This window comes from Mchenga conophoros, linkage group LG13, assembly GCF_057382185.1.
Source record: "Mchenga conophoros isolate Kocher_MC1m ecotype Shallow Benthic linkage group LG13, M_conophoros_male_GT1.1, whole genome shotgun sequence".
In the NCBI taxonomy this organism is placed as follows: domain Eukaryota; kingdom Metazoa; phylum Chordata; class Actinopteri; order Cichliformes; family Cichlidae; genus Mchenga; species Mchenga conophoros.
Genome location: NC_140538.1, coordinates 10,271,666 through 10,292,931, shown reverse-complemented (window position 1 = coordinate 10,292,931; position 21,266 = coordinate 10,271,666). Strand labels below are relative to the sequence as shown.

The 21,266-nt window shown below is 38.5% G+C and overlaps 1 protein-coding gene across 2 annotated transcripts in view; it reads left to right on the top strand.

Moving 5' to 3' along the window:
• Positions 1 to 21,266, top strand: part of LOC146560851 (inactive phospholipase D5) — a 74,409-nt gene that overhangs the window by 28,446 nt on the left and 24,697 nt on the right. The window lies entirely within an intron of this gene.

Genomic DNA, 21,266 nt, shown 5'->3' with positions numbered 1-21,266 from the left:
TCGAGGACTAGAGATAGAACAAGCAAATTGAGAAATAGCAGCACAGTTCCCTGCTGAGCGGGAATTGATGAGATTTTTTACCGAGTTTAGGTATGAAGGTTCAAGACTGTCAGAGTAAATCTGGGGAAGAATGGAGCTGCTGGGACTGTCTACCTCTCTAGCTCCTTTCATTCCCAGACTTTCTTTAGAAGTGATGGATGGGCTTGCTCCAGTGTTGCAAACGGAAACAGAAACGATTCAATTTAGAGCGACTGATGAAAAGTTTTGTGTACTTATAAAGTCGTTTGTCATAGAAATTAAATCAGGGAACACAAAGTGACATGAAGAAATGGGATAAGACACTTCATGTGTCTCAGTAGCTTTGCAAGCATCTGCCTTTTTTATTGTCACCCCACAGAAATTGAATCAGTGTATATAGGCTACAGAATTTTTTCAGTTAGTTTTTTCTCTGTGCAATTTGTGCAATATGTTCAGAAAATTACACATTTAATATGTTATTGTAATTTAAAGGCTCTTTTGGAAGGTTCTGCTAAAAGAATCACACAGAAAACTAGTAATTTTCATCCATCAGAAAATAAACAAGTTGTTGTCAAGGCAAGCTGCTTTTTGAACCAATCCCATTCAGATAGTGATCCGAGACTGAACTGCGTGACTTCAGGATAATTCTCTCTCCAATGTTACCACACCATGTCTCACCATCTGTATACCAGTTTCTAGGAGAAGTGCAAATATTGAACAGAGGAAGCTACTGTAACAGCAAAGGGCCAGAAAGATGGAGCTAACAGCGTTTCGTTGTATGTTGCCAATAGTTTTTCATTTAACTGTTCTTCAGTGAGATGAAAAAAACAAAACTTTCCATTTAGGTTTCTGGTAACACTTTAAAATATGACCTGAGAATAAGGCACAAATACCCTGTACTTTCTGGGGCAAGGGTCATGTTATGGAGTGACTAAGGCGCAACTATCCTGTACTTACCTGCAATTTGCAGGTAACAAGTCAGGTTTTTGCAGGAAACAATGAAACAAGTATATTGTAAGTACACTGTACTTTCTGGGGCAAGGGTCGTGTCATTGGGTGAAACTACAGGGTACATAAGATGTAAGATGAGGAAATATTGTTTGTTTTCTGGTATTTACCATGAAATAATCCAGTTCTTAAAATTGCTTAATTAAATTTTATGTTATTATTTTATTGTTTCCAGTAAAAAACAACAACAACAACAACAAAATTACACGTAATTACAGAGACTTGTGCCTTAGTCGCGGGTGCTACAGTGTAATTGTTTCATTGTTTCGTGGGTCTTGCAAGTGACGCATAATATGGCTTGCATTTCATAAAGTACAGGGTACTTACAGTGTAATTGCTCCATAGTTTCTTGCAAAACCTGCCTGCAAAATGCACATAAGTACAGGGTACTTGCGCGTCATTCGCGGGTTGTGTTATAAAGTGTTACCAGGTTTCCCTATGTCTAATTTTTATATTAGATTTGACACTTGTTTGTACATTTTTATTGCTCTCAGAATAACATGTGATGAATGACATTGTGTTAAACACAACTCGTTAATGAGGCGCATCATGTCTGCTCTGCTCTATGTGAGAGAAGTTATAAAGAAAGGAGAAACTGGTGTAACCAAAGATAACAGCCCTTCTCAGCAGGAAAAGCTGAAGCTGAAAAAAGATTATTATTTAACTACTAAATGTTAATTCAGTAATTCATGCATTTTATTCAGCAGAATTTAAGTCAGATCTTATCTTATGCATTAAAGCATGATTCCCAGTCTCTTCTACAGAGTGAGGAATAAAAAAATTGTGAAACTCTAATTACTACGGTCTATATTTATATATTGTAGTTAAATAACCTCTAGCTGCTGTGTGAATAAGTGGATGTAAAATGTGTCTGATGTTTTCAATTTTAGATTAAATGAAATACACTCTGTTAACCTAAAAGATATACAGTATAACATGTGAAGTGATTCCATTAAACCCCAAACATAAGCTTTTCCTAAAAGAAGGTTTTAGCTAGTTTATGTGACAAAACACTGAACAAAAACAAGCAGCTGAGTGTACAACAGTGGTTTCATTACGACTTCTTATTCAGAACAAAGTGAAAATGCATTACTGAAGTTTAATTGCCCTCATAGATTTATAACTGTACTTTAATGGGTGTACTTTAATGCATGTGTTTCATTAAACTACTTTATGTTTCATTAAAATATTTTTTGGCCTCCCGTCCACACTGAGATGGCGTTTTCACTCATGGAAAACGCTCTCGAAAACGCAGACATTTAAAAACGGTGCTTTCGCGTCACAGTGTGGACAGCGAAAACGCAGACTTTCTAAAACGATGAAGCATGTCAGTCATATGATGTAGGCATGTGACCAATTAAACTAAGATAGCAATTAAACTAAGATAGCAAAGGGTATTATACAGCAGTTGTTTTGTGTGCTCTCTATTTTTACAGCCCTATTAAAGATTAATATCACTTTGTACATGCTCCAGATAGCTTTTCTTCAAATTCTTTAACTCTCACTCGCTTTTGCAACTTTGTATTTTTGTGTTACTCGCAGCAACAGCTCCACCCCATTGTTAGTCCATTTTAAAAACTTGGTGCTTTTCCTCAACATTTTGCTGCAACATTTCAAATACCCGGAAAGTAAATAAGCGGCAGACAGAAATGAGGCAGGTAGAATCTTCTTGCGTTTCACGCATGCGCAGTACTGGAACGTAATCGTTTTCAATGTGGACACGCAACTCTGTGACAACGACTAAAAAAGCTAGTGTGGATGCGGAGCATTTTCAGACGAAAACGCAGTTTTCAAATCTATCCGGGCTAGTGCGGCTGTAGCCTTTGTGCTTTAATGAAACAAATGCAACTGCAAACCAAATGGAAGAAAGGAACAACGTGGCCATTTTTCTGCCAGAAATGAGCCAAATATGCCTCTACTGCTTAGCCTTTAAATACTGTAGCTACAAATCACAGCTATTCTTCACATTATAAATGCTTCAAGCAGTTCTTCATTCTGTTAGAGTAGAAAATTAGATTTGAGAATTGTGACCCTGTTGCTTTAGCTGAAATATTAAGGTGAAATTTAACTGTTGCTCTGCCCACTTTGTATTCCAGAGCATACTCTTGTCCTGTGTGTGTACCTGCCTTAAAGATGGATGATGTTCCTCTTCTATTGATTGGCCCCAGTGATGGATTCAGGCTGAAAGTGAAAGAGACATAAGTTGGCATTAAGCCAGGCCCTCTTACTGTTAGCACAACCAAAAACAAAAATGAATATGTGCGGCTGTACAGAGGCAGAAAGACAGATAGAGGAAAATAATGGTGCAATGATATCTTTATTCCAGTATTTATTTACTTAAGATGTATTTAAAGCGCACCATAGGTCATTGACCAAAACATGCATCTCCTGCCAAAAAGCTATAAGAGTAAAAGAAATAAAAATCCCATCATCCATTTTTATGCTATGTGTGCATAAGGCCATCGGGACTCTTGGGTGCACCACAGTGATTTTTAGTCACATCTGAGCTGGCAGGATCAAAAAGCAGCAACATAGCATGACACAGTTTGTAATTACCATATAGAAAGGCAACGCAGTAACAGAGGCACAATGACGGGACATGCGACATCGAGTGATTATCATAACAAATGCAGAGCAGAGCACTCATATGTTGTGGTCTCTACAATCCCCACAGCTCTGTTATTATTGTTGTTCCTATTACTTTGAGTTTGACAGAGCCAGCCTAGCAGTTTCAGCTCACTTTTCTCCTTCCCACAGACACGGAGTGATATTGATCGTCACATGTAACTCTCAGCAGGAAAGCAAATGAGCATATTTCCCAAAATGTCAAGCTGTTTGGATGAACATTATGAATGAATCATGTTTGCAACTCAGTATAGCCAAAAAAAAAAGACTTCAAAAGAACAATGGCATTTCCAGTGAAACAGTAAATTATGTGTGTTTTTCTTATTACAGTACCTGAGAGGCTCAGCAGCTTTTTTTTTCTTTCTTGTTGACATGAATTAACTTTAATAAGATTACATAAAAGATTTATGTACTAAAATGGGGTACAGTGGTATAGCGGTTACCACTATCATCTTACAACAAGATGGTTTGGGGTTTGAACCTGTACTACCAGTACTAAGAAGCAACTGCAACATTTCAGTAAGGAGAGATGGTGTTGAAGAACTGAACGTAATTTACTGAGACACAGAATTCAATGAAGCTATTAGACTGATGACCCACCATGACAGAACAGAATCCCAGTGGTGGTAGGAATTAGGACCAGTCCACCCTAGTTTAGACACTGAAGATGAAGATGGAAGCTTGGATGGGTTTTTGCTTTGAAGCACACAGAATGGAGGCCGATTGGCTCAGAGAATGCAGGTGTGAAAGTGATTGGACTAGAGCAATGGACAGCAGGCAAATGAGTGATCTTCCCCTCTGAACTTATGCAGTTTCATAATCATTCATAATCTTCTTCTTACTTGGATAAGTAGTTGCATGTATATGGTTATCAACCCAGAGATTCCCATTGAATTAAGATGATGTTCAGTTGAAAGTGGAGCAGTGGCAGCATATATCCCATCACAAACATGGACAGATAGAGCAAGTTATAATAGAATGATGTCTTGTTTTGTTTTTTAGAAGTCTGTTCTTGAATCAGTTTTAGCATTTTCCACTATTGCCTGGTTTGGCAATGTTAAAACCTAGGGACTGCATAAACCTGAAAAAGTTGTGAGGGCAGCCAAAAATGTATTAGGTCTCCCACAGTCACCGTAACTTGCTGTATATGAGCAGCAAGTATTGCGAAAGGTCTGAGCTATTGTGGAGAGCTAGAAACACGCGTGGCATAGAGAATTTCAACTGCTTCCTTCAGGCTTCAGGTACAAAACATCAAAAGTGTGTAATAGAACCAAAATCAGTCTGTGATGTTTGTACCTTACCTTACACCATTTTAGTTTTATTTAAATATATTTTAGCAATATTTCTCTTTTTTTTTTCTTCATGTTTGTTTGATTATGTCTTGTGATTTTGTATGTTTGGTTTATTTTGGACGTGAATTTAAGTTTTAGTGCATTATTGTAGTTGTTTCAATGATAAACAACAAAAATGGATAAGCTGTACCAAAAATAAGTAGCACCACCTAACAGCTGCAGGAGATGTTTAATTGTAAAGGAAAAAATAGTGCAGTGGTTAACATGTGTGATGGCTGCACTTACAGCCACACAGTGGTAATACCCACCATGTTAGTATAGAGGCTTATAAGTAACATTGCATTCACATGTCTTTCTTTAAATATAGGAATTAATTTACAGGACAATAAATAACTGGTTTTGGTTTAGAGTTAATTCACATATCCACATAACACTGCATTCTAAAATAAGTGCGCACATTTTAGTTTACACTGTTATGTATGATTAATCTTTTGTTTTCTGAGTTACCTTAGCTGCAGCTGTTCCAGTCCCTTGATTAAGGAGCCAAGAGGTGGAAAAGGGGCGGAGCGAGCTTTAAAGGAAGACTGCAAATTGGTTCATGCCATAACTCGGGACCATGGGGGGGAATTGGAGTTCATTATGTTTGTTTTACCCCTTCTCCTGTTTTTGTGGGCTGATCAGCCACTATTTAAGTTTCCCCTTTGTCTCATTAAGTTAGGTCAGTTTGGTTGAGTTAGCAGTTGTGTTGTCAACTTTGAGTAGAGTTTTGTTATTTTGACCTCTTTTATGGGCCCAAGATTTTGATTCTTTTTGCATGAGTTAACCAATTATGTTTTTTGGGTTAAATAAAAAATCTTTTTTTTTTGGACTTTAACCTGTGCCTAAGTTTCCTTCACTGCTCAGTCCATCACAACATGTTTGCCTAACCCAATAAATTCTAGTAAATCTAGTTTGAGACCAGGAAGAGACACAAATCCCTGGGTGGGGTTTTTCAGGAACCTTTGTAAAAGGTCTATGCCAAATCAAATATGTGGTTCCATCTGCTGTGGCAATCCCTTATGAGTAAGAGGGTAGCTTACAGAAGCTTTTATAAATGAAATAAAATGTTATGTAACTACAATAAGCCCAAAGCTTAAGATATTATTGTTATATGAAGGCTCATAGAAAATAGAAAATTCCTTGTAGCTATAGGGTCAAAAAAAGCAAGTTATAAAGTTCTTATTTAAGCACCAAATCCTGCTTCATAGTACAGGCTTCAAATTGGCTGAGACCTCTCTGCGTTGAGTTGTATCCTCTCGTGCATCTCCAGTATGTGGATTTCCTCCAGGTGCTCCAGTTTTCTCTCACAGTAGAAGCATCTTCTTGCCAGATTAATTGAAGACACAAAACTAGCTGAAGGTGTTGATGTAAGAGTGTGTAGTTGTCTCTCTGTGTTTGGCTGTAATGGACCGTCAGTGTGTCCAGGATTTACAACACCTTTTTTGCCTGTTGTCAGCTGGAATATGCTCTTCTTTTAAAAACAACAGTCTACAGGCAAATTAACATCTTACAGTCAAATAAGAATTTAGTGGCCACATATTTAAACAACACAGATGCGCTTACAGGTATTTTTTAGGATTCCTGTAGGCAGATTGGTCCAAATATCATCTGATATAAGGCTTCTACTGCTTCATTTAATTCCAACGTCCTTGATAGGGTTGAGGGGCACATCATCTGTTGCAGGACTCTTGTAAAATAATAACTCTTTAAGACAGTGGCTGTTTGGTTGGGATCACTGTCAAAATGCAAAATGAGTTCAGTGCCGATGATGTCCTGCTTTTATTGTGTGGTGTGGAAAAAATGTAAACATCTTTAGTGTCCAAAAACCTTTGCATATGACTGCATATGTATGGCTTACGTCTCACCATTTAAATTCATTAAAGCGAGAAGTGTTTCTAAGAACAGTTCCTGCTCCACAAACATTAACACGAATGAGAGAAAATCCATACATGCACAAGACTTGACAGAGCAGTCAAACAGAGTGATAGTGGAAAATCTTCAAAGACATGTAGCCCCTGGTCTTCCAGCCATTACAGAACAAGAGCCAAGAATCTGGTCATCCATTCCTTTCTTTTATTTGACTAAAGGTGTCAAGCTGAGGCGATCACTCCTTTTTTAAATTGAACAGATATGGAAAAAAGGCTCTCAGCCAACCGGCTACTGCACTCTTTAATAAAGTTAACTCAATTTACTCTGTGCTCTTGAAGATATTTCCTGCTCTGGCTTTATGGTTAGTTCTTTAAAACTGTTTCCAACTTTGCACAGCATGGCCTGGTGCATTTCTCTTATTCAAACACCTAGACAACAAGAGAGCTTCATAATAATAATGGATTGGATGTATATAGCGCTTTACAATGCCACTATTCATTCACTCTCACATTCACACACTGGTGGAGGCAAGCTACGGTTGTAGCCACAGTTGCCCTGGGGCAGACTGACAGAAGCGAGGCTGCCATATCACGCCATCGGCCCCTCTGGCCAACACCAGTAGGCGGTAGGGTAAAGTGTCTTGCCCAAGGACACAACGACCAGGACAGAGAGCCCGGGGATCGAACTGGCGACCTTCCGGTTACAGATACGCTTCCCAACCCCCTGAGCCACGGTCGCCGTCATTATGGAATAACATCTTTAGAAAGCTTCTGTGGTTGTGCTTCACTAAAGGCAGAACTGTTTCACTACTCATCCAGCTGGCACTTTGAGCTCTTGGTTCACTCCAGGGACCAGAGCAGACAGTCTCTAACAACACTCAGTCTCCCAAGAGAGGAGCACTTGATGTCACTTTCCAAAAGGCAGGAGCAGGCAACAGCTCAGAGGTGAAAACTGTGGCAGCAGGATTGAAGGAAAGCACTCGTTTTTTGATAGAAAATCTGATTAATTATGTTGCTTCTCTGACTTTTTCCTCAGTCTTGCTAAAGGAAAAAAAAACAAAGTATGGTCTAATATTAAATAATCTTAGCTGACAAAGAGCTCCAAGGACATATTAACTACCTACAATAAAGTAACAACAAACAGGTGTTTAATTTCACCAAGAAAACTGCTAGTTGTCTACCTTAACACCTTTTACCACATGCAACAGACAAAAACGGACCATAAATGGATCCGTATAAGCCAGTGGATTTTATCCAGATAGACACATTTTCAGTTCACTGACAGCTTGGGGCAATCATGCTAATCACAGATCTCTATTAGTACATTGCGATAGCCTTGAGTCGCCCAAAATTTCCATTGCCATTGTTAAAATGGTGTTGAGCAGCAATTCTCCAGGTTTTCTGAAGATCTATCAAAAATGTTCTATGGACATTTTTTAAGTATAAAAAGCATAAAAATACACTTAACTCAAAGGGTAAACCAGTATTTTGTCCACACTTGAATTTGCAACAAAAACTATTTTATCTTGTAACAAGGCATTTTTACTAGCAGCCTGTTACAAAGGCATAGTTTGCTACTTACCATTTCTTGAATCTATAAACAATTCCAAAGATAACGTAAAAAAAAAAATTTCAAGTACCAAAATCCCAAGGTGATTCTCAGAGAGCCATTAGCCCAAAACGTGCCATTTTTCGGCATCCTGTGCAATGTGTCCTTTTAGGAAACTGGACAAGTAGAGGACAACGAAAGAAAATCCTAAAAATATCTACAGCAGATAAACAGTATCTGAACTTCAAGTCACTGGAGTGATAAACTAAATTTAAAGTTATTTGCTCAAATCATCTTCAGTCTGTACAGATGAGATCAGGCGAGCGGTACAACTGTGTCTACAGCCATTAGTTCTGTCATGGTTTGGTGTTGTATTTAAATCAGTGTTGTTGGGGATCTGGTCACAACTGATGCAATTATGAATGCAGAAAAGTACCAGTATCAGATTTTCATCCACCATCTGGATCCCATCTGGAAACAATTTCACTGGCAACACCTTCATTTTTCAGTATTATAATAATCCCAAACACACTGCCAGTGCAGTAAAAGCATGCCTGATTAGAAAAAAACACACAATGGAACAATATCAGTCATTGATTGGCCTCTCAGAGCCCAAACCGAACATTACTGAAGTAGTGTTGGATCAGCTTGACACAGAACAGAACAAAAGCAACCAGCATGCAAAAAAGAGCTTTGAATGTCTTTAAGAAGCCCGGAGAACTCTTCCTGAAAAATGTTTAAAGAAATTACCACAAGGCATGCCCAAGACATCCCTTTCAGCTAACCTTTTAACTGTGTCTGCTGCAATCCCTGTTAGAGGGAATACACATTTTAGTTTTGAAATGTAGCTTTTAGTAAACTATTCCTTACATTATGCTGCGATGTTCATCACGAATATTCAGTTAAATTGCTTCTTGTCTCACACTCGCGTTATATTTGTTTGTTTATTAAGGAACTCTATGAATGCATGCTAGAGGAGTGTGCATACGGACTTTCAGAAATGCTGATCATGTTGTGCACCAAAGTCCATTTTAGCTGTCACTGCCTTGTCAGTTTGCGTTCCTTTCTATGTCTGTCTTCTATGTGCATGCCCAGCTTTTCAAAAGCAACATCAGTAAAACATCAGCATATCTCCTGAATGTTGCTCAGTCTTTCAATTTGAACCTGAATGTTTTTCTAAATGTGTAAATATTTCCACTATTCTTACACAGAAAGCTGACTTTGAGCATTACTTCAGAAGGGTTTTTTCAGCTTTGATAAATTTCCATCATCTCATAAAGTAATACATTGCTGTCACCTTGAGCACAGACCAGTAAAAAGACTTATTGCACTCATGAAGACAGACAGCCTCCTAAAAATGAAGCATAAAATCATCCAGCGTTGCCTCTGAACAGAATTCCTTCATATACTGACCAAATTGCAACACAGACAGATGGATTATCTGCTAATAAATGCAAGCAGCACTTTGTGGCAGAGTCAAGAGCACAGTTAGAATCACCAGCACTCACCGACTAACCAGAAAAACAGGTATTTGAGACAGAAATAAGTATGGTCATGTATTAGTATATTCTGTTACAGACAGTTACTTGATAATAATAAATACTAAGTACCCCAACCCGTTGTGGCAGATAGCTGCCCCTCCCTGAGCCTGGTTCTGTCTGAGGTTTCTTCCTGTTAAAAGGGAGTTTTTCCTCCCCACTGTCGCCAAAGTGCTTGCTCATAGGGGGTCATATAATTGTTAGGTTTTTCTCTATATGTATTATTGTAGGGTCTATCCTACAATATGAAGCGCCTTGAGGTAAATGTTGTTGTGATATGGCGCTATTCAATAAAACGGAATCGAATTAATAAGTTACTTTAACTTTTAAGTGTGTAAAGAAAAGTACAGGAATTAAGTTTAACCAAAAAGCAAAAACACAAGAGGAAAAAAACTGAAGACATGAGGAGGCAGAAGATACACCAGGAAAAGCAATCACCAAAATAAAGAAAGAAATGACTATAAATGAGACATGAGAAGGCTAACAGAGTAACAAATAGGACAAATACAACAGACACCAAGCTCCATGACAGTGTTGCGTTTAAATAAAGATAAGCATGAGTAGGGGACAGCCAGGATGTTTGGCACACCTTGTCTTTTGTGTTATCATTTCTGTCATGCAGTAATTTAGAATACTCCAACCAGCCTCAAATGAAAGATTTAGGTAAAGTCGTTTTGTGTTGTGCCAGCAGTTCTACAAAACAGCTGTTATAGAGTAAAATGTTGAGAGTTAAATAACAAATGTAAGTAATAAAAGCTTTTTGTTCACACCAGAAACAGAGAATGTACACATTAAACCAGGTTTATGCATATTTTGACCAAATAACAGTTTGTATGGGTGGTCTGTATATGTGAGTGTGTGTGCTCAAACCCTCGCCTCAGCACTCTGTGTGCATAAACGGCTGTGATAATGTCAAGTAGGCAAGCAATTTGATATTAGATTTCTATGGCCATACCCTTTTAATTGCCTGTATAATAAATGAGTGCCAGCCAGCCTGTGTCGCTGGTGATGCTGTCCTGCTCATCTAACTCTCCATCAGAAAGCACATTTAAATCTGTCAAATGTTCTTTTTTTTTTTTTTTTTTTTTTTTGGCCTGTCCCATTTGGCTCTTTTGCCATCAGAATTGTTGTCTAAAGGCAAAGAAAGATGCCCAACGGATTTACTTTACCAAACTGACCATCCCAGCCTTGCCGTAATGGTCCATTTGATTCACCTTTTATTGTTTATTTTATTTTCACTTACTGAATACGGGACAGACTTGACTGGGAGAAAGAAGGGGAGAAAGAAAGAGGGAAAGAGAAACAGCTGAGAAGAGGGACGGGGGAGAAGGGCAAAAGACAAATCTGTCAAATTTTCACTTTTAGCTCAACAAGAAAATGTCACAGTTTTTTCTCTTGTTTCTTTTTTTCCCCTGATAATTGGAAAGATAAAGTTAAAGATAGATGAATACACTGAAAAGAAGAAAGAGAAACAGAGCTCAAAATAGAGCCGACAGCACAGAAAAAGATACCAAGTCAGACTCTACACAACTAGAGTGATAGCCTGACTTATCTCAACACACAGAGCCAAAAAAGAAGCAAGTTAAAGAGAGAGGAAGCACATAGGTGACTGGAAATGAACTGCACTCCCAGCATTTTGCTCACAGCTCCAAGACACACACAGAAACACACGATCATAATAAAAATTCACCCACTCAGCACTTACTTGGAGAGCATGGCAGTACACCGTCTGATATTATTTTTTCTTTACAGTCAGTCCCTGTGCAGCTCTAGCTTTCAAAAGCCACTGTACAAAATACACACATCATCACACAAACACATAAAGCTGCTGACTACGTGTTTGTGTGCAGAAATGTTGATCCTGGATTCACATTTCAGAGATAGACAGGTTATTTTTGTTGTTGTTGCTACTGTTTTATTTATCTGAACATTTTGCAAGACAGAGAAATAATTAAAGACAAAGACATTTAAAGTAGATTTCAGACTAGTGGTAAACACAGGATACAAGAAATTATTTAAAGGTTATAGAAAAAATTATAATTGAATATAAAAGCTTAAATGTGTTTTTCAGCGCTGAAATTTCACATGGCTTTCTCCTATATTTATGACGTCTGAAGGGCTGGAAGAAAAATTAATATGACTATATTAAAAAATATATTTTGGTACAGAAGGAATCGCTGCTTGAAGGTGAGCCTGATAAAAATGTTGTAAAGCTTAGACTTTTCATATGTCATAACTTGTTTTGATTAGTGGCCTATCAGACATGCAGTTTTTGAAGACTCTGTGTGTGGGTGTAAAACTGATTTGGTTGCAGTTTTTAGTGGCTTTCTCCTGTACTTATGAAATATTGAAAGAAAAAAGTGAAAATAAGGTAACACTTTATACTACAGGGAAATACATGCAGACCTTCTTCCTCTATCACAGCACGATGACACTGGTGTTCACATTATGACGTCTAACACAGTTAAGCTTTCGTGCCACAAAATAATAAACTGTTTTTAAGAATTCATGAATTGTTTTCATACCTGTCAGCAAAAAAATACAAAAAAAGGTTAAAAAAAAAAACACAATAGTGAGAGGTTTTTTTGTATATTGCGTGAATACTGTTAGCATGTGAAGTTATTGAATTTCCAGCCGCTGTGTGAACCATCTGCTTTCGCCTGAGGCATGAGCCTGAAGCACAACAGCTTTTTCCCCACTTAAGACAGTTGTTTCATCACAAATGTGATTACTAGATTCATCCATTATGGTGTAATGTGGAGAAAGCGGTGTTAGAGTGATGGAAAAGTACCAAAAATATGTTTCGATCATACAGAGACCATAGTGTCAGTGTTTGTTTGTTTATTTGTTTGTTTGTTTTTGTTTTGGGGAGTTAGATGACCATTATGAATATGCATTACTACTAAAATGGTATTTTCTCACATTTGTATTTCAAGCAGCTTGGCATGTTAAAATTTATGGCTACGTTGATTAAACTGAAGTTCTGTCTCAAAGTCTAGTACATGTGGACTCATTCATTAGGCTACCTAAGAGGTTGCTCAGAGGTTCTCATCAGGACCTCCATCGTGAACTTAAAGTCAGACACTTTAGAGCAGGGGTCCCCAACTCCAGGCCTCAAGGGCCAGTGTCCTGCAGGTTTTAGATCTCACCCTGGGTCATCACACCTGAATCAAATGATTAGTTCATTACCAGTCCTGGAGAACAGCAAGGCATGTTGAGGAGGTAATTTAGCCATTTGAATCAGCTTTGTTGGATCACATCTAAAAACTGCAGGACACTGGCCCTCGAGGCCTGGAGTTGAGGACCCCTGCTTTAGAGGATTGTGGGAATTTAACCAATGCATAGGCCTCAAAGACACACTCTGCATCGGCTGATGATTGCTTTAAAAGTTATCTTGAAGACGAAAGAGAAAATGCACGAGAAGCACAGACAATGGCTGCAGTGGACACTTGTCATCATTTCGCTCCTCAAAAAACTAACATATTTTTAAATTTTATATTTTATCACTAATTATTGGCTCCACAGTCTAGTGGTTTTCTTATTCGCCTACCAAGTGACAGAAAGACTTGAATAACAGGCCCCATCATGTCTTAAAGTTTCCAAAAGTAGAATGAGATGCAGACCCCCAGCTGTCAGGCCTCCTCCTGTGCAGCTCTAATTTCAGTTAAGACACCTTCACTACTTTAAAAATTATGCTTAAAACTATCCTTTTGGGTAAAGTATATAGTTTGGGCTGAATCAGGTGGCCCAGAACCATCCATCTCTTAGTTCTGCTACTATAGGCACAGACTGCTGCAGGACTTTTCATGATGCAAGCAGCACTTCGCTCCCCATTTCATTTCTCATGTGCTTATATGCCACTACTGTATGTCATTCATTTTGCATACTTTTTTCCAGTAGTGTTTTATCCTGTTTTGTTTTCTCTCTGTGCTGCTCCCAGCTGGTCACCATAGATGTCTCAGATCATTGGGGTTCTCTCTCTAGGATTGCAGGGTCTTCACCTTGCCAACTGATGGCATATAAATAAAACTGAATTGAAGTGGATAAAAACATAACTGCACATCCTTTGAAATACGTCTGCAGGCTTGTGATGAGCTTTGACTTCTCCCTCCTAACATCCCCACGACATCTGCGGCACTCCAAGCGCTCATTAGACAAATTATACCAGGATTTGTTGTTGATAGCTTTCCCATATTTCTGTTGCAATGGTTTGTATGGTGTAAACTTATCTTCCCCTCTAAGCCACATGGCTCCTTCCTGTCCCCTTCCCTTGACAACAAGGAAACAGTCCTAAGAGGATAATTGGGCCCCTCAAACTTTTCTCTGGCTGTACTGTGGAGAAACTCATTCTGCTTCTCTGTAGGCGCACTTTAAGATTTCCTTAAATGTGCTTCCAAAGCCGCAGGGATCATATGCCTTCACAAACTGTCAGCTTGCTGCATATTTCTAGCGTCTTTCTGCTTTTCTTCAGCATACTATAGTGTGACACTGCAGTACAAAAAAAGTAGGACTTAAGAAAGATAGTGTCTACTTTAGATAACCCCCACACTTTAGTAAAACTTTTTTTACAGCAGAGTTTTTAAAGGTTATAAGATGACTAGAATAAGCCAGTTTTTCAAAAGATAGAAAAGGGCAAACTTTAAACAACTAAGAAGAGCTTTGGCAGATAGTTGCAGGGGGAAAGGACAGGCAGTTTTGTTTAAAACATCTGCCTCTGATCTGCACTTATAAACATCCACCTTCTCTGGCCTTTACTTCTGTGTCTGCATGTGTGTTTGTGCATTCAAAAAGCAGGCAAGGAGACAGTATGAGGTGTAGAGTGTGTTTGTTTTTGTGTGTAGTCTGGCACTGTGCCATCCACCTTGCACGGGCTTTTTTTAGATGGACTCAGGGGAGCTTTTTAAAACATCCAGCGAGCAATTTCATTAAATCATCTTATTTATGATTTTTTTTCCCCCTCAGTCTCTCAAGGCTATCTTTGCTTCTGGTATAAGATTGGAATTTTTAAGCCACAAAAACCATCACTGTAAACAGCCAAAAAGCTTCTTGAAAGCGATGACAGAAAAAAAGTCTGTATATTTTAGCTGGAAATTTTGTTTGTGGGATTCGTCTGTTTACAGTTATTGTTTTAGAGATGATACTGGCAGTGTCGGCGCTCAGTTTTCAGTGAAACGGCAATGTGGGAAGTATAGAACAGTGTTTTATCATCAGCTGCTAAATTAACCCGTTTAATCCCACCGGCAACGATTGTTGCCGTTTTAACCCCCTATTACATTAACGAAATTAAGCATATTGTGTGTAGGGGAAGTCTGAGGAGTAAAATGCATGCACTTATTTTGCAGGGAAATTGGGGATTAAATGGGAACCATAAAAATCTTTCCATATTTCACCAGGATTGGATTGCCAGACATTGCTACAGTAAATAGTGTCTGTACCCTGCCTCCCTCTCTGCTTGTTATTTTGTTGCAGATCTATGATGGATATCAATCAGCAGCACGTGTAACACCTGGGGCCAGGTCTGCCTTTAATGTCTTTATAGTTGGTTTGCAGCCACAGCTGCGGTGATGTGGACGCTGTACCAGTCTGTCCTGGTGAAGAGAAAGCTGAGAAGCAAAGTTGTTGAGTTACCGCTCGATGTATGTCGCTACCCTCACCTATGGTCACAAGCTTTGAGTAGTAACCGAAAGAACAAGACCAAAGATATAAGCAGTGGAAATGAGTTTTCTCCAAAGGGTGGCTGACTTCTTCCTTAGAGATAAGCGCTATTTTTAAATAAAATGTATTATTATTATTATTATTATTATTATTATTATTATTATTATTATTATTATTATTATTATTATTATTATTATTATAAGGTGAAGACTCCAGTCATTTGAGAATGACCCAGATAAAACCACTACTTCTCTACATTGAAAGGAGCCAGTTGAAGTTGCTTGGCACTCTGACTAGGATGCTTCCTAGGTTGGATGTTCTGGGCATGTCTTACCGAGAAGAGGCCCCGGTGACCCACAACATAAGTGGAGAGATTATATCTCTCGACTGTGTGGCCTGGTAACCCCTCAGCATTGCCCTGGATAAGCTGGAGGACGTGGCTGGAGAGAAAGAGGTCTGAGGTCTTGTTTGCTGTGGAGGGTTTGTGACATAAATGTTAAAAATAATAAAGGAAATATGTAAAAGTAGGATGTACCCTCACTCTTTTTGAACTCCACATTTTGAGGCCATAAAGGTACAGTAAGCAATTTTAGGGGGTTGCTTAAAACAAAACAAGAATGTTGTGCTTATAAATAAGTACATTGATTAGTGTGTATTTGTGTCTTCCAACAAAATTACTGTGTTCTCAGGAACTATTAAAGCGTAAATCTATTAAAGATCCATAAGAGCAAGCACCAGTTTGTGAATCTGTCATGTTGCCCGGCATCCTGAATACAGGGAGTGCAGAATTATTAGGCAAATGAGTATTTTGTCCACATCATCCTCTTCATGCATGTTGTCTTACTCCAAGCTGTATAGGCTCGAAAGCCTACTACCAATTAAGCATATTAGGTGATGTGCATCTCTGTAATGAGAAGGGGTGTGGTCTAATGACATCAACACCCTATATCAGGTGTGCATAATTATTAGGCAACGTCCTTTCCTTTGGCAAAATGGGTCAAAAGAAGGACTTGACAGGCTCAGAAAAGTCAAAAATAGTGAGATATCTTGCAGAGGGATGCAGCAGTCTCAAAATTGCAAAGCTTCTGAAGCGTGATCATCGAACAATCAAGCGTTTCATTCAAAATAGTCAACAGGGTCGCAAGAAGCGTGTGGAAAAACCAAGGCGCAAAATAACTGCCCATGAACTGAGAAAAGTCAAGCGTGCAGCTGCCAAGATGCCACTTGCCACCAGTTTGGCCATATTTCAGAGCTGCAACATCACTGGAGTGCCCAAAAGCACAAGGTGTGCAATACTCAGAGACATGGCCAAGGTAAGACAGGCTGAAAGACGACCACCACTGAACAAGACACACAAGCTGAAACGTCAAGACTGGGCCAAGAAATATCTCAAGACTGATTTTTCTAAGGTTTTATGGACTGATGAAATGAGAGTGAGTCTTGATGGGCCAGATGGATGGGCCCGTGGCTGGATTGGTAAAGGGCAGAGAGCTCCAGTCCGACTCAGACGCCAGCAAGGTAGAGGTGGAGTACTGGTTTGGGCTGGTATCATCAAAGATGAGCTTGTGGGGCCTTTTCGGGTTGAGGATGGAGTCAAGCTCAACTCCCAGTCCTACTGCCAGTTTCTGGAAGACACCTTCTTCAAGCAGTGGTACAGGAAGAAGTCTGCATCCTTCACGAAAAACATGATTTTCATGCAGGACAATGCTCCATCACACGCGTCCAAGTACTCCACAGCGTGGCTGGCAAGAAAGGGTATAAAAGAAGAAAAACTAATGACATGGCCACCTTGTTCACCTGATCTGAACCCCATTGAGAACCTGTGGTCCATCATCAAATGTCAGATTTACAAGGAGGGAAAACAGTACACCTCTCTGAACAGTGTCTGGGAGGCTGTGGTTGCTGCTGCACGCAATGTTGATGGTGAACAGATCAAAACACTGACAGAATCCATGGATGGCAGGCTTTTGAGTGTCCTTGCAAAGAAAGGTGGCTATATTGGTCGCTGATTTGTTTTTGTTTTGTTTTTGAATGTCAGAAATGTATATTTGTGAATGTGGAGATGTTATATTGGTTTCACTGGTAAAAATAAATAATTGAAATGGGTATATATTTGTTTTTTGTTAAGTTGCCTAATAATTATGCACAGTAATAGTCACCTGCACACACAGATATCCCCCTAAAATAGCTAAAACTAAAAACAAACTAAAAACTACTTCCAAAAACATTCAGCTTTGATATTAATGAGTTTTTTGGGTTCATTGAGAACATGGTTGTTGTTCAATAATAAAATTATTCCTCAAAAATACAACTTGCCTAATAATTCTGCACTCCCTGTACAGTAGTTGAGATGAATTATGTATTTGAACTGATCGGATTCAGTTGACTGAAATCTGCAATTTACTGACATCTAGTGGTGAGATTTTACACACTGTACCTTTAATGTTAGTATTTTGGCAGTCACCATTGCCTTAGTGTTGGGACAGAAGTTATATTTAGACCAGAATATGGACTGCTAATGTTTTTGCTATTGCCGCTCCTAGACTCTGGAATAACCTCCCGGATGATGTCCATACCTCTGAATCTATTCAAGCATTTAAATCGCGCTTAAAAACCCACCTGTTTAATTTAGCCTTTGAAGCACATTAGTTTGACTGTCACCTGGCTTGCACTACACTATGTTATTGTCATTATAATTGTAATTGTACTATTTGTCCCTTGTTTCTGCCTACATTGCGGTTATATTGTGAAGCAATTTGATGTACATTGGGCTTTTAAAATGTGCTATAGAAATAAATTTGATTTGATGATTTGATTTGATTCCATTAAGGATTGTTTAGTGAGCTGCATCCCAAAGACATAGATACAAGCTGATTAGTACTAAGTATCAGACTAATACTACTAACACTGCACTCACAAATTGAAGCACAAACTAGCAATTATTTTGTTCACATTTTTTGATAATTGCATTAAAGTTTTCTTTATTTGTCTAGCTAATGCTGCTACTTCCTATGATTTAAGGAGCACTGACTTCTAGCTGTGCTCCAGTGCCAGGTAACATGGTCCCTTGTGAGCACTAACGTGACCTTTTCATATCACTGCTATCAGGCACAAACACAACCAATCACATGTGATTGGAGGTTCAGCAATTAAGTTAATCTCCTTGCTTCATCTTCTTTGTCCGGTCAGTCTAAGATGTAAACTGATTGCATTATGGTTTAAATGGAACATGTACGGTGTAATATATCTCATCCACCAGTGGAAAACGCCATTCCTATGGCAGACATCAGCGCAGACAGATAGTTGTGTGAGAATGAGAGTGTGAAGCTGAATATCCCAGCTAGTGTGTCTTTGCTTCTCTGGGAATGCTCCATTGACTGGCTCAAAGATTAATTTAATTCCCACATTGAGGACCTGTGGGCATTCATCTCTCTAGCTACAATAAACACACTACAGCAACCAAAGCTATGTGTTTGTGTGGCTCGCAGAGGTTGATGGTCTGTGATATAACATTTCTCTTTGTAGACAGAGAGTTTAGCTGACTGTGCTAGTGATCTGCTGTGCAAGTGTTCAAGGGTAATTAATTTGGGCTCTTCTGGCTGGTTTCTCGGAATCAGGATGCATTTATTATTATTTTACAAATAACTATGGCAGTTCTCTGTAAATGAGTCAGTACCTTGAGACTACAATAGAAACATAATGTCCCATTTACTGCTTGTTGGTTGTAAAGTTGATTAAAATCTTTAACATACTGATATAAATATTTGAATATTTTTTCTTCACTGACTAGTAGAGCGTTGTAATATGATTTCAAGCAAAAATCAATACAGTTCTATATTTCATTTTTGTATCGTGAATTATTTTCTTCAATATCACTAAAACTTTTACAGAGTTACACACTATAAGAAGTTGGAAACATGTACAGTATGCCTACTAGCCACATGATTACATATGTATCTCTAGACATCTATAGTCAAGTTTTTATAGGAATCTATGCAGGTTAAGCGGCATAGATATAAATGAGTGCACCCCTGTTGTTTCATTAGGAATTAAGGGGCTAAACAGCAGCAGTGGTGCTAATCAGTTGCACTTAATTAACTGATTATCAGCAGATGTGACCCCCAGCGCCGGTCGTTGCTGGAGGTTTGCTTATAAAGGCAAACATTTAGGCAGGTTGTTGGTCTGAACCATTCGGGTGTGTGTCAACACCATCTTCCCAGGGACGTCCCAGTAAATTCACCCTAAGCTCAGACCGTGCAATGATCAGAGAAATTGCAGAAACCCAAGAGCTCAGAGTCCACAAGCCTCAATTAGCATGTTAAATGTTAAAGTTTATAAAAATACATTTAGAAAAAGAATGAACAAGTATGGCTTGTTTGGAGGGGTCCCCGGGACCTCTTCTCTCTAGCATCCAAAGTGGATACTAAACGTTTTGCTAAAATCCACAGCACAGTTGTTATGCATTTGCTTTTTTGTTTAGTTTTGTTCTATTTTTTGAGGAGAAAAAAGAAACTTGAACCACCTTCAGCAGGTTTTTGAAAAACAAACAAACAAACAAACAAAGGCTTAAGAAGACAGCAAATGAACGTGATGTAGGAACTTTTGAGCCGATATAGAAAACTACGTGTATGTTGACTACAACTATTGTATTTTACATATGTGTCATATTTAATTTCATTTCACTGGTCTGAAATGGTCTTAAAGGTCTTTTCTATTATCATTTTTTAAGCTTGTGCAATATTTGGCCTAAATAGTTTTCTTCTATAGATCCATCATAATCACCAGAACCACACACATTTCTAAGTCATCTTGGCTTTCACTGCACGTTAAATGCAGAGGTGACATCGTATTTAATATGATGCTGTGAAAATGTGTTGAATTAAACAAAAATGCTTTGTGGCATATAAAGACACAAAATACAAGATACGTTTACCATGACCTCTGAGCTGGTACTATGTAATTTCCTCTACTTCCTGGGGGTCATGCAATTTTAGATCTTGTATGTTTAAACAACAGCAAATGGAACAAATCTGGTTATAATTATTTATACATTTTATCCCATTTCTGGTGTGTTTATCTTCAGGAGGTAAACAGAAAACTGTACAGTTATTTTGCTACTGCCGGGTCTTTCAAAGGTCGACAAATCCCCAAGGAAATATTCTTAGTGAGAAACTTATCCTCCTCCTGTCAACAATAATGGATAGTGTTCTTTTTTCAGAGTAGATTTGCACCCAGAGGGGCTGTTTGGCTGATGAGGTAGAGATATTGCATTTCCTTTCACACTGTAATTGGTCAGCAATGCATGGGACAAAATTACATTTTGGCTTTGTGATTTCTCCAAAGGGCTGATTAATATTAACAAGCAAAACAGATTCTTTGATGTCAAACTTCATATTTGCATGTTGCACAGTTCAGGTGACCTTTATTTTCTTCTGAGTTATATCGGATGTTGAAATTCATGAGACCATAAATATTACCAAAAAGAAATTAAAAAAATTAGAGACAGCGAGAGAAACAAAACCACCTCCTTGTATATCTTTTGTTCTTTTCTTCTCATTCCTGTTTCTCGATTATATGAAAGTCAGAACTTCCGAGGTCATACTTCTTACATGTTGGTGTTCAATTCTCCTCTATCATCCAGTGACCCGCTGAGCTGGGCATTAAATCACTTCTG